Below are 13,914 nucleotides of genomic sequence, written 5' to 3' on the forward strand. Positions count from 1 at the left end.
CCACTGCTGGTTTTAGGCCCCCCCCCCCTGCTGCTTCCCAGGAACTTTTTAGGAAAGCATCCGCTTTTTTATCCATGGGATCCTTTAAGACCCCCATGTCTTCAAAAGGTAGGGCAAACTTTTTTGACGCTTTAGCGATTGCTACGTCTAATTTGGGTGCTTTTTCCCAAAAGGAGCATGCAGGGTCTTCAAAAGGGTATTTCCTTTTGGGTGTAAGCAGGGCCTTTCTTAAAGGTTTTCTCCACTCTGTTTATTAAGGCTTGTATTTTATCATTAAGGGGAAACACCCTTCTTTTTTTCTGCTCCAGTCCACCGAACATGATATCTTGGACTGATTTTTTAGTGTGGGAATCAGCAAGGCCCATGGTACTTCTGACCGCTTTAATTAGGGAGTCCGTTTCTTCTAATGGGAAACAACTACGACCCCCCTGAGAAGAGGATGATGAAGAATTGGAGGAATTTGAACTAACCTCCCCGCTATCCGAGTCACTAGAGTCAGATATAGGGGTTTTTTGTTTAATTTTTTTACGCTTTTTACCCTCCTGGAGAGACTTAAAGGTGCCTGAGTTTTAATTACTGTTTTGAGTTCTGTGGCGAACCCTGGAAGCCCTTCACAGAGAGTCTCTTCCATACAGGATTTACATAATCTTTTTTCCCAGGAGGCAGGTAAATCTTCTTTACAAAGTGCGCAGATTTTATGTTTGGACTTCCCTGCGCTCTTCCTTCCCTAAAACAACAAGAGAAAGGTAGGCTCTATTAGCCGGAGCATTCACGGAGATCACTCACCACCTGGTGTACCCTCAGTACCGGCTGTGGATGGTCCGTATCGACAGTATGGTGCTCCTTTGATCCGGATGCAGCACTAGAATTTTTGCTGTGCTGAGATCCAGACCGTGCTCCAGCTCCACGCCGCTGGACATGAGATGTCCCTTGCCCCTGCTGCCGGCGTTTCTGCTGCTGCGGTGCCTGCGGTTGCTGCGCTGGTGAGCCCTGCAATTCGGGGTCACTCATAGCTGCAGGGGACCGCTGGCTGTACTCCATTAAAGCAACTAGCCAGGGTGACAGGTCCCATTTAAATATCCTGTGCGCCGATTTCCGCGCGCTCCCCGACGCATAGCTGTGCGCATGCACCAATCCCAGCATGCACCGCGTTCCCAGCAAGCCCTGCGCCGCCCAGAATGCCCTGCTCCGCCCAGCAGGCATTGTGGCACCCGCGCATGCGCGTTGCTAACCCGGAAGTCCGACACTATGCCGCTGATGCTTCCTGGTGCGCCGTTCAAGCGCGCATTGTCGCGCCGTGCTCCACCTATGGAGGGACCCCTCACAGTGGTTTTCGTGCGGGTGTGTGCCATCTGGAATCCCCACGTAGTGAGGATTCCTCTAGGGACTGCAGTGCTGCTGCTGCGGTCCCCCGCTCACCCTAGAGACCTACTGATCCCAGCGGTGGCGCTTCGGGTGGCCCAGCCTAGCCGAGGCAGGGAACCCTCGCTGCCTGAACCGGTCTGACTGGCCCCGGAATCCAACGACGATCTGAGGTAAGATCTGCTGCAGGTCCCGTCAAGGACAGGAAACCAAACTGATGTGGGAGAGAGGTACCGCCTTTTTATCTGTAGGTTTCCTGTCCTTGGTGGGCGGATCCCCTCTCTCCGTGGTGCCGTCATGGGGGACAGAGAAAATGTAGCAGGAATTTTTCATTTTTTCAAGGAAATTTACAAAATGTATTGTTTTAGGGATCTATCCATGTTTGAAGTGCCTTTAGGGTTTGGGAAACCCCCAAAAGTGATACCATTTTAAAAACAGCACCCCCTGACATATTGAAAACTGCAGTCAGGTAGTTTATTAACCCTTCGGGTGCGTTTCAGGAATTAATGCAAAGTAGCATGACAAATGAAAATTTGTATTTATACCACATAAATGCCGCTAACTTCTGAACAGATTACTACAGCCGTCAGACTCTAAGGCCGCTATTTGGTTATAAATTGACATGACAAACATCAGGACCACACAATCATGATCTGAGGGCACCAATTTGGATAAAGAGGAAACCCCCAAACTCTGTTAACCATTTATATGATGTAGTCACTATTGACAGCAGCATCTAAGGGGTTAAACAGATTTGGACGGTGCCAGCAATGATCATGGCTGATACAGCAAGTTGTCAGCTATAGTAGACAGCTGCTCCATTGTCACCTGTATGGGGAAGCTATTCTCTTATATCTCAGGTCAGTTAAAAGGCGTATTGGCAGTCATTAAGGGGTTAAAGGTGTTGTCTGGGCATTCAGGATTGCTAGGTAATCAACAGCAGTTTGGTTGGGTTCCGATGTTTAGTCCCCGACAGATCAGCTGTTATTTCTATGGCAGCAGCTGTATGTAAACACTGAACGGCGCTTGGTAGCTTCATTCAATGTATAGCAGCCTCTGCACAGTCCACAGCTAATATTCTATTGAATAGAAACTGTGCTGTAGTAGCCGTCAGCCAGTAGAGGCTGCTATACTTTGACCAGAGCTGCTAAGCAAAGTTCTGGATCAAGGAGCTGATCTCTGGGTGCACCAGGCGATGGACCCTACCAATCTGCTATCAGTGACCCATTCCATAAATAGGCTTTTAATACTGTATTTCCTGTACAAACTTTTAATTAGTGGTGGTACACTGTATATTAGAAAGTTATAGAACGCTTCATTTATATAGGGATTGCACTTCATTGTAAAACCTCCCCAAATAGTTTAGAAAAGAACAATTTTATTGCCAATTTACCAATAAGTAATTCCATTAGGAAATTTAAAAACAAAATTCATCTAGTTTGAAAAGATTTGTAAAAGAGTAAGCCAATTTGTGCTAATCATAGTTTTGCTGCTCCAAGTCATTTTAGGGCAAGTTAGTGCTAGTATTTGGACATTGGTAGACTTTTGGGGGCGATGTTTTCAGTTACTACAAGCTGAAAGGGACTTGATGTCAATATTCAACGTTAATATATAGTGTATACTATACAGCACAGAGGCCCCAGTTACTGCAGAAAGCCTTATGTTAGGCTACAGTACAGGCTCCACAAATCTGCAGCAAACCAGCACTTTGTTTAGTGATGGCCTTTCCATATGACAGGCCATAGGTTACATAAAATGTATTGGTCAGCCACCTTAATTTTGATTCACTTGACTTCACAAACACTTGGCAAAGGTTTTTAACGTCTCATTCTTTTGTATGGTTCTGGAATCTGTGGGAGATTTGCAATCAAGGCTGTGCCGGGCCTGGACAGAGGTGCTCACTCGCTGGTGGTGGGACAGTGGTAATAACAGTGATTACACTCTGCCTGCTCCCATCTATAAGGATTTGCGGATAGTCTGCACTGCTGGTATCCCATATAGTAAATCCACAGACAGTACATGCTTTTTCTCTTTATTCAGTCAATGTGTATCAAAGTACCACAGACGACTTGCAAAAGAACCTGAAGACCCACCTCTTCCGACAAGCCTACAACCTCCAGCGATCCTTAAGTCTGCTGAACTGCCGCACGACCAGCTCATGGAATAAATGGCGCTATAAAAATGAATAATGTGCAGTAGGTAGGAGCGCTCCTGTGCATCTAGGCCAACAGCATAGAAGTGCTCTTACGTACCACACAGAGCAAGAAGTCTGAGTTACTCTGAAACATGCTGATTGATGACAAAAGGCATATACTTTCTTTCTGGATTTCTTACATGGGTTACCAGCAGCACAACTTACCCACAAATCCACTTTATCTGTGTTTTCCCGATCTGATGATTCGCAGAAGGTGGATTTATAAGTGATTGAAATGTGAAGGCACAAATATATCAGGGTAGCATAACCTTATTTACCACCCTTATCTCCCTTGGATAAAACTCTATTGCAGTCTTTTTCATCCTAGTTTTATTCTGCTCTCAGCTATGGCAGCTACTGTAGTATTTAGTTGAGCAGCACAACTGACTTATTGGGGGCAGAAGCGTAAAAGGGGCAAATTGATGCTCAAATTTTAGCATGGACTTGTACTATTTTGACGAGACCCAGACGCCATCATGGTCTATCAAGTGAAGCACGATCCTTTTCTTAGCTGTGTATAGAAAACGTTTAAGAAGCCTTGGCCTAGATGGACCCAACAGCAGCCTCCTCCTGACATCCCAAGACCTCAGGGACCAGACTACTCTAGGCCATTCACGGCCGTTCATAAAGCACATATCTAAGAATAGAAAAGAAAGCAGCGAAAACTGTTGACAACTTATCAAGACTGGAGTAACAGGCACCAACTACAGGAAGTTTGCAACTATTTAAGTGTCTGACTGCCGGTCCCCGATCCTCCAATCTCCCAGAGGTCAGATTATTAAATCTCCTAAAACAGCCAGGTGATATCTAGTGATGAGCAAACGTGCTGGGATAAAGTGTTATCCCTACATGCCCAGGTACTAAACAGAGTGACTTCTGTGTGCTCGAAAAATACATTTGAGTCACCACACCTGCACGTGTTGCAGCTGTTGAACAGTTGCAAGACATGCAGCAGCGGGGACGCAACCATAATATTTGAGCATGCCGAAGACACTTAGCACTCAAGCATGTATGGATATCGCCTTATGCTAGCACATTCGCTAATCACTAGTGATAATGCATTTACCCTGGACATTTCCTTTAAAGGGAATCTGTCACCTACTTTTTCGTATATAAGCTTTGGCCACCGCCATCAGGGGCTTATCTACAGCATTCTGTAATGCTGTAGGCAAGCCCCCCCATGTAACCTGAAAGAAAAAGAAGCTAGATTATACTCACCTGGGGGGGTCGGTCTGCTGCGGTTTGGGTTTGATGGGCATTGCAGGTCCGGGTCCAGCACCTCCCATCTCCGTGCGATGACGTCCTCTTCCTTGCTTCCTGTTGCAGCTCCTGCGCAGGCATACTTTATCTGTTGAGGGCAGAGCAAAGTACTGCAGTGCACAGGGAAAGGTCCGAGAAGCCCAGCACACTGCTGCCCTCAGATAAAGTACGCCTGCACAGGAGCTGCAACAGGAAGCAAGGAAGAGGACGTCATCGTTCGAAGATGGGAGGTGCCGGACCGCGATGCCCATCTGACCGCCCTCCCCCCGGTGAGTATAATCTGACTTGTTTCTTATCAATCAGGTTACATCGGCGGGGGCTTATCCACAACCTTCTTTAATGCTGTAGATAAGCCCTGATGGCGGTGGCCGAAGCTTCTATATGAAAAAGTAGGTGACCGGAAGGTTTTTAGTCAGATGCAGCAGCTCCAGTCACTCTCCAGTCAGCTCTGACCTCCCAGCATGCACTAGCGCAGCATCCAGTCAACTCTGACCTCCCAGCATGCACTTGCGCAGCGTCCCGTCAGCTCTCACCTCCCAGCATGCACTAGCGCAGCGTCCCGTCAGCTCTCACCTCCCAGCATGCACTAGCGCAGCGTCCCGTCAGCTCTCACCTCCCAGCATGCACTAGCGCAGCGTCCCGTCAGCTCTCACCTCCCAGCATGCACTAGCGCAGCGTCCCGTCAGCTCTCACCTCCCAGCATGCACTAGCGCAGCGTCCCGTCAGCTCTCACCTCCCAGCATGCACTAGCGCAGCGTCCCGTCAGCTCTCACCTCCCAGCATGCACTAGCGCAGCGTCCCGTCAGCTCTCACCTCCCAGCATGCACTAGCGCAGCGTCCCGTCAGCTCTCACCTCCCAGCATGCACTAGCGCAGCGTCCCGTCAGCTCTCACCTCCCAGCATGCACTAGCGCAGCGTCCCGTCAGCTCTCACCTCCCAGCATGCACTAGCGCAGCGTCCCGTCAGCTCTCACCTCCCAGCATGCACTAGCGCAGCGTCCCGTCAGCTCTCACCTCCCAGCATGCACTAGCGCAGCGTCCCGTCAGCTCTCACCTCCCAGCATGCACTAGCGCAGCGTCCCGTCAGCTCTCACCTCCCAGCATGCACTAGCGCAGCGTCCCGTCAGCTCTCACCTCCCAGCATGCACTAGCGCAGCGTCCCGTCAGCTCTCACCTCCCAGCATGCACTAGCGCAGCGTCCCGTCAGCTCTCACCTCCCAGCATGCACTAGCGCAGCGTCCCGTCAGCTCTCACCTCCCAGCATGCACTAGCGCAGCGTCCCGTCAGCTCTCACCTCCCAGCATGCACTAGCGCAGCGTCCCGTCAGCTCTCACCTCCCAGCATGCACTAGCGCAGCGTCCCGTCAGCTCTCACCTCCCAGCATGCACTAGCGCAGCGTCCCGTCAGCTCTCACCTCCCAGCATGCACTAGCGCAGCGTCCCGTCAGCTCTCACCTCCCAGCATGCACTAGCGCAGCGTCCCGTCAGCTCTCACCTCCCAGCATGCACTAGCGCAGCATCCCGTCAGCTCTCACCTCCCAGCATGCACTAGCGCAGCGTCCCGTCAGCTCTCACCTCCCAGCATGCACTAGCGCAGCGTCCCGTCAGCTCTCACCTCCCAGCATGCACTAGCGCAGCGTCCCGTCAGCTCTCACCTCCCAGCATGCACTAGCGCAGCGTCCCGTCAGCTCTCACCTCCCAGCATGCACTAGCGCAGCGTCCCGTCAGCTCTCACCTCCCAGCATGCACTAGCGCAGCGTCCCGTCAGCTCTGACCTCCCAGCATGCCCTAGCGCAGCGTCCCGTCAGCTCTGACCTCCCAGCATGCACTAGCGCAGCGTCCCGTCAGCTCTGACCTCCCAGCATGCACTAGCGCAGCGTCCCGTCAGCTCTGACCTCCCAGCATGCACTAGCGCAGCGTCCCGTCAGCTCTGACCTCCCAGCATGCACTAGCGCAGCGTCCCGTCAGCTCTGACCTCCCAGCATGCCCTAGCGCAGCGTCCTGTCAGCTCTGACCTCCCAGCATGCACTAGCACCTGCACTACAGGAGGCCATAATTGGGGAGAGTGATCCATTTCCAACATGGACGTATTTTCAGACCCGCCGTAGATGTGCAAAGCGTCACGGATCTGCACCCAAATGTAAGATTAAAGCATGCCACTTCTGTCATACCTTTACCTCACAAAATTCATTAAATCATGTTTATATAGACATATGGCACAAGCTGACATTCACCACTAGTGCAGGCCGCCAGCATCACCTCAGAAAATCCGCCACAAACTCAACGACCCGAGAACCACCTGCCGGCACATTTGAAATTCCCGCTTTTTAACAAGCCCCGCCCACTTAAACTATTGGTGCTGATCACGTGACATCCACTCTTCCCCCGTGCGCGTGCTTAGGAACATCCGGGTGACGCGCCGCGTTCTCTCACACACAACCGTCACCGGGGTGGTAACTACCAGAGCGGGCACCAGAGGGCGCCACTACAATGAGCCGTTCACGACACGGAGGGGTTAATGGCCGCTGAAAAACCAGATATCCCCATAAAAACCCATCACGACACAGCGCAGCCATGTTACTTACGTGAAGTAACGGCCCGAAGGATTTGGGAAATCGTCTTCTCTTTTTAGGCGGAATTTTTAAAAAGTGGTGTGGGAACACAAGGTAGAAATCCAACTGGCGACTCTTGCCATAAGCCCGAAAGGAGGCACGGGCGAGAACCGGGTCCGCGGCGCTGGTTTAATCCGTCAATGCAGAGAAGACAGAAGCCTGAGGAGGGTCGTGTGTGCGTGCGGTGCCTGCGTGTAATGGAGGAGCAGTCAGACAGGATCCAGCCAGCCAGGGCCGGCTCTGAGCGAGCGCCTTATATAGAGTCCGCGCAGGGGAGGCGGAGTCTCCGGATGCCGTGTGCAGTCGAGAGGCGGAGTTAACTGCTATGATTGGCTGAGGCTACTAGTGACGTAATCATGCGGAGAGTGAAGATCGCCATGTTTGGAGCTGGCAATGAAAAGGGCAGAGCGGCTGGAGTGTCAGTGAGGGCAGGACGGGGAGCAGACGGAAAGTGCGAGCGCAGCACGTGTGTACCGGAGAGAACCGGGAGGATCAGGAGACACGAAACGACAGTTCAGTTACTAATACTTCCTAACTTATATACATGATACACATTAGTTCCCCTTAAAAGGAACAACAAATCTCATCTTATCTTATAAGTCTGTGTTAGAGCATGCTGGAAGTTGTAGTTTCTATAATTGGGGAGATAGAGGTATAGAGAATGTTCCCCCTACGATAGGAGTGTATGACCCGAGGCGATGGAGGGGGCGACTATAGAGAAATAATCATTGAATTCAGGTTTTCTCAATCTGTAAAATGTTCCTGGTGTATAACATCCGCCCCCTCGCCTCCCAGTGTATAATATCCGCCCCCCGGTGTAGAACATCCGGCTCCATGCCCCCTGGTGTATAACATCCGGCTCCTCGCCACTTCCCCCTCCCCCGTGGATAACATCCAGCCCCTCACCCCCTGATGTATAACATCCGACCCCTCGCCCCCCGATGTATAACATCCGACCCCTCACCCCCCTGCGTATAAAGTCCGGCCCCTCACCCCCCTGTGTATAACATCCGGGACCTCGCCCCCCCCGGTGTATAACATCCTTCCCCTCTATCCCCTGTGTATAACATCCGGCCCCTCGCCCCCCTGTGTATAACATCCTACTCCTCTCCGCCCTGTGTATAACATCCGGCCCCTCTCTCCCAGTGTATAACATGTATAACATCCGGCCCCTCTCCCCTGGTGTATAACATCTGGCCCCTCTCCCCCTGTGTATAACATCCGGCCCCTCTCCCCCAATGTATAACATCCGGCCCCTCTTCCCCAGTGTATAACAACTGGCCCATATCCCCCTGTGTATAACATACGGCCCCTCTCCCCCAGTGTATAACATGTATAACATCCGGCACCTCTCCCCCAGTATATAACATCTTGCCCCTCTCCCCCTGTGTATAACATACGGCCCCTCTCCCCCCAGTTTATAACATGTATAACATCCGGCCCCTCTCCCCCAGTGTATAACATCTCACCCCTCTCCCCCTGTGTATAACATACGGTGCCTCTCCCCCAGTGTATAACATGTATAATATCCGGCCCCTCTCCCCCAGTGTATAACATCTGGCCCCTCTCCCTCAGTGTATAACATCCGGCCCCTCTCCCCCAGTGTATAAAATCTGGCCCCTCTCCCCAGTGTATAACATGTATAAGATCCGGCCCCTCTCCCCCAGTGTATAACATCTGGCCCCTCTCCCCCTGTGTATAACATACGGCCCCTCTCCTCCAGTGTATAACATCCGGCCCCTCGCCCCCAGTGTATAACATCCTTCCCCTCTCCCCCGTGTATAACATCTGGCCCCTCGCCTCCATTGTCTAATATCCTTCCCCTCTCCCCCCCAGAGTATAACATCCTTCCCCTCTCCCCCAGTGTATAACATACAGCCCCTCTCCCCCCAGTGTATAACATACAGCCCCTCTCCTCCAGTGTATAACATCCGGCCCCTCGCCCATTGATACCAGCGCGGTCCTATAATAGGAGCCACCAGTGTAACAAGTCAGGTCATGACATTTCTTCCCTCCTAAATCTTTCCCCATAACCTGAGAGTGATATTGGTAAGTGAAGGAACCGCAGCAACTCAGCCACAAAGTCAAGACCCCATAACGTTACAGAGCGGGGTACTGACCGGTGAGGAGCAGAAGGCCGAAAATTCACAAACGCTCTGCAGACTCCATAACTGCAGACTCCAAGCCACCTCTGGTATTTACATCAGCACAATAACTGCATCCCTGCTGGGAGCTTCATGATCAAGCATCTGCATGCAGCCATACATCACCAAGCACAATGCCAAGCATCAGATGCAGTGGTGTAAAGCAGATGCAATGACGAATCACACTTCTCTATATGGCGACCAACGGACTAGTCTGTATTTGGCGATTGCCAGAAGATCGTTACTAGTCTAACTGCATTGTGCCAGTTGTATAGTTTGGTGGAGGAGGAATAGCGCTATGGGCTTGTATTTTAGTTTTTGGCCTCGGGTTTCTTAGTTCTGGTTAAGGGAAATCTTAATGCTCCAGCATACAATACATTTTGAACAATTGTAGCTTCTAACTTTGTGGGACCAGTTTGGGGAAGGCTCTTTTCTGATTCCCATGACTTGTCCAGTGCGCAAGGTCCATAAAGACATGGTTGGATAAGTTTGATGTGGAACAACATGATCGGTCCCATAGAGCCCTGACCTCAACCCCTTCCAACACAGATTTGGATGAAGAGAGATTGGAACGGAGAACCCATCTTACCTCACAAATGGTCTTCTGGATGAACGGGCAAAATTCTCAGAACCTCCAAAATCTTGTAGAAAGTCTTTCCCAAGGAGTGGAAAATGTTATAGCTGCAAAAGGGGCGTCTCTATATAAATGCCTATCGATGTTCAATGGGATGTCATAAAAGCTCCTGGAGGTGTAATGCAGAGGTTTCCCAATACTTTGGTCCATATTGTGTGTGTTGGGTTGGGGGAACATGGACACCCAAATTCCACATCTCCGATGGATAAACATTCATGTGCCATAAAGACAAGAGCTAAGAAGAGTGACAACACGAAGTATGATACTGGTCGAATGACCGCAGATCGATAAAAGCTTACCGATCGGCAGTTGTATCATGTCACAAGGGGGCATTCTCTGCGTCTGGAGGAGAGAAGGTTTTTCCACCAACATAGAAGAGGATTCTTTACTGTTAGGGCAGTGAGAATCTGGAATTCCTTGCCTGAGGAGGTGGTGATGGCGAACTCAGTCGAGGGGTTCAAGAGAGGCCTGGATGTCTTCCTGGAGCGTAACAATATTGTATCTTACAGTTATTAGGTTCTGTAGAAGGACGTAGATCTGGGGATTTATTCTGACGGAATATAGGCTGAACTGGATGGACAAATGTCTTTTTTCGGCCTTGCTAACTATGTTACTATACCGCCGGTTGATCAATATAAACGGACTGTTACTCTGTCAAGTGGTGAGAATGAACTACCCACTATTCTGTCTACACAACGTGGCTATACTTATTAGATATATATTGGCCGAATGAGAAGGTTTCATCTGGGGGTCTCCTGGTTCACCCCCAACAGGAAAAAAAAGAGGCTACTGAATTTCAATTCTTTTTGACGACAGAGTTTGGCAGGACTTTACTCTTTTCCTACCAAGGCATATGCATGCTCGTCCGAGTTGACTGTGCATGTGTATGTGAGAGATCGGGCTTTCGGTGTACTGTGTATGTCCAGCTATAGGGATTTTTGGCAACTTATCCATTTTGTTTTCATTTTCTGTGCGTAAAGGAAGCTCAGTCTGTAACATTAGGCACCAATAATCAAAATTGGTGCAGAAGATGGAGGGTCCTTGTTCCAGATATTGCATTGGTGTCCGAAGGTTTCACTCTTGCGTTTTCAGTCATACTCTCGTTTATTCTGACATCGTTGGTAAAAGAGAAAAAAAAAATCCTGCCAATTATTAAGACATCAAAGCGAACATTAAGTCGTAGACCCAGAATCCCCCACAGGCAGCCAAGCAAAAATAGAGAATTTTCTTTCCCCTGGGAAGGAAACAGGTGGTTGGTTTACAGCAGCTCTGTACAGCTAGTTTTCCAAGCGATTGGGAAATATCAGCCTTGTGTTGTAATGACTTACATAACCTGTCACGTGTGGACCTTCAGAGAAAGGCTCCAGCTCCGAAACTTGAGTAGATGAAGTGAGTGAGCCAGCAAAGTGAAGACCTCTAGGCAGCGAGCGGAGGATCTCCCCAGGAAAATGCTGGAAACACAAGTCGCAATTAACATTTAACCTGGCTTAGTGTGAACATCAATAAGAGAAACTTACTGTTACATATATATAGCAAAAAGATCAACTTCAGCCTCATCATGTTTAATGTTATTAGCGTCTCTGGTAAATTGCACATTGTCATACTGCGGGTGGAATAAATATTGAATACGTCACCAATTATCTTAGTAAATATATTTCTAAAGGTCCTATTGACATGGAATTCCCACCAGATGTTGGTAAGAACACATCCAATCCACAAAGGAAAACAAATCAAACCACAGATGTCCATAAATTAAGTTGTGCATAATAATGAGAAATGGGAAAAAGGTATTGAACACTTGAAGAAAGAGAGGTGCAAAAAGCCCTGGAAAGTCATCATAGAAGCTGAAATTTATCAGTAGTTAGAAAGCAATCCTGCCACTAAGTGAAAAATAATAGCTGGTGTTATCCACCAATGATGGCATATAAAAAGGCTTCTAATAACCAAGGTGTCTCACGAAAAACATCTCATGATGGGTAAAACTAGTGAGCTGTCTCAAGACCTTTGCAGCCTTATTGTTGCAAAATATACTGACGGCATTGGCTACAGAAGAGTTTCTAAACTAGTGAGCACTGTTGGAACCATAATCCAGAAGTGGAAAGAACATAATTTCACCATAAACCGTCCACGACCCGGTGCTCCCGCAAGATTCCAGACAGAGGAGTGAAAAGAATTATCAGGAGAGTTGTCCAAGAGCCAAGGACCACCTGTGAAGACCTATAGAAAGACCAGGAATCTGGTACAATTGTTTCAAAGAAAACAAGTAATGCACAGAACCTCCATGGCATCTAGGCACGCTCACCACACAAGACTCCATTGCTGAACAAAAATCATGTTCAAGCGCGTTTAAGGTTTGCTCAACAAACATTTAGACAAGCCTGAGAAATTCTTGGGATATATAGTGTGGTCAGATGAGACCAATACAGAACTCTTTGGATGCCATAATACACACCATGTTTGGAGGCCAAAAGGCATTGAATATCACCCTATAAACACTATACCAACAGTATCAGACCGTATTGTACCATACCAACAGATCCCAAACACGCAGCCAAGAAAACTCTCAGAAAGAAAGTAAAGCTGCTAGAATGGCCGAGCTGATCAACTGACCTGAGTTCAACAGAAAATGCCTGGAAGGAACTAAAGCTCAGAGTTCATAGCAGGAGGCACTGGAACTTCAGAATGTGAAGAGTGTGTGGAAAAATGGCCAAAATCACACCTGAGCAATGACTGCGACTAGTTTCTCCATAGAGGAGGCGTCTTAAATCTGTCATCTCCAACAAAGGCTTTTGTACAAAGTATTAATCACATTTCAGAAGCGTGTGCAATGCCTTTTCCCTGTGTAATTTCTCATTATTACGCATAACTTAATTTATGGACATCTGTGGTTTGATTCCTTTGCCTGTGTGGATTGGATGGGTTGTTACCAACATCTGGTGAGAATTTCAGCACCTCTAGGAAATTGGTGACGTGTTCAATACCTATTTCACCTGCTGTATATTATTAGAGAATTGATTACAGAATACCTGCATTACGGCTTGATGTACTAATGAGACAAAAGTGATGCACAAACTATATTTTTTCACAGAAGCATTTAGCCACGAATATAAAAAGGATTTCCTTTATTTAAATATATCCTTCAAACAACATATACATTTTTCATTATTAATAAATTAAAAATGGGGTAAAGCTGCACAGAAAAAACCACCGCCAAATATCACAGAGATGACAAGTAAATGACATAGATGCCGGAAGTTATATTCCTAGGAGTACATGTAAATATTGTTCACCTAGTATTGCACCTATTCCACAGTATGTCCTATAATATGGATTGCACACATGCACTAGAAGCCTAGATCTTTATTCACTGCCTACATAACCTTTGTGGTATCAAAGTGATAAATATCAGATTCAGGGTTCAAGTGCCCTAAAGAAGTCTGACTAATAAGAGCATGGGAGTGCAAATATAAAGAGTCAATTACCTGCGAGAAGTGGCGGTGACTCAACCCGGACGCGCGTTTCGCCTGTGGCTTCGTCTGCGGGGAAACTTTCCCCGCAGACGAAGCCACAGGCGAAACGCGCGTCCGGGTTGAGTCACCGCCACTTCTCGCAGGTAATTGACTCTTTATATTTGCACTCCCATGCTCTTATTAGTCAGACTTCTTTAGGGCACTTGAACCCTGAATCTGATATTTATCACTTTGATACCA

At 48.5% G+C, this 13,914-nt stretch overlaps 1 protein-coding gene across 1 annotated transcript in view; it reads right to left on the reverse strand.

Moving 5' to 3' along the window:
* The window catches only part of AZIN1 (antizyme inhibitor 1), a 37,585-nt gene extending 29,893 nt beyond the window's left edge, over positions 1–7,692 (reverse strand). The window contains exon 1 of the mRNA XM_077270998.1: positions 7,400–7,692. The gene's annotated coding sequence lies outside the window, so the exon portion shown is untranslated. The remainder of the gene's footprint in view (positions 1–7,399) is intronic.
* Positions 7,693–13,914: the final 6,222 nt, after the last annotated feature.

The sequence above is a fragment of the Ranitomeya variabilis genome, chromosome 6, assembly GCF_051348905.1.
Source record: "Ranitomeya variabilis isolate aRanVar5 chromosome 6, aRanVar5.hap1, whole genome shotgun sequence".
Lineage (NCBI taxonomy): Eukaryota > Metazoa > Chordata > Amphibia > Anura > Dendrobatidae > Ranitomeya > Ranitomeya variabilis.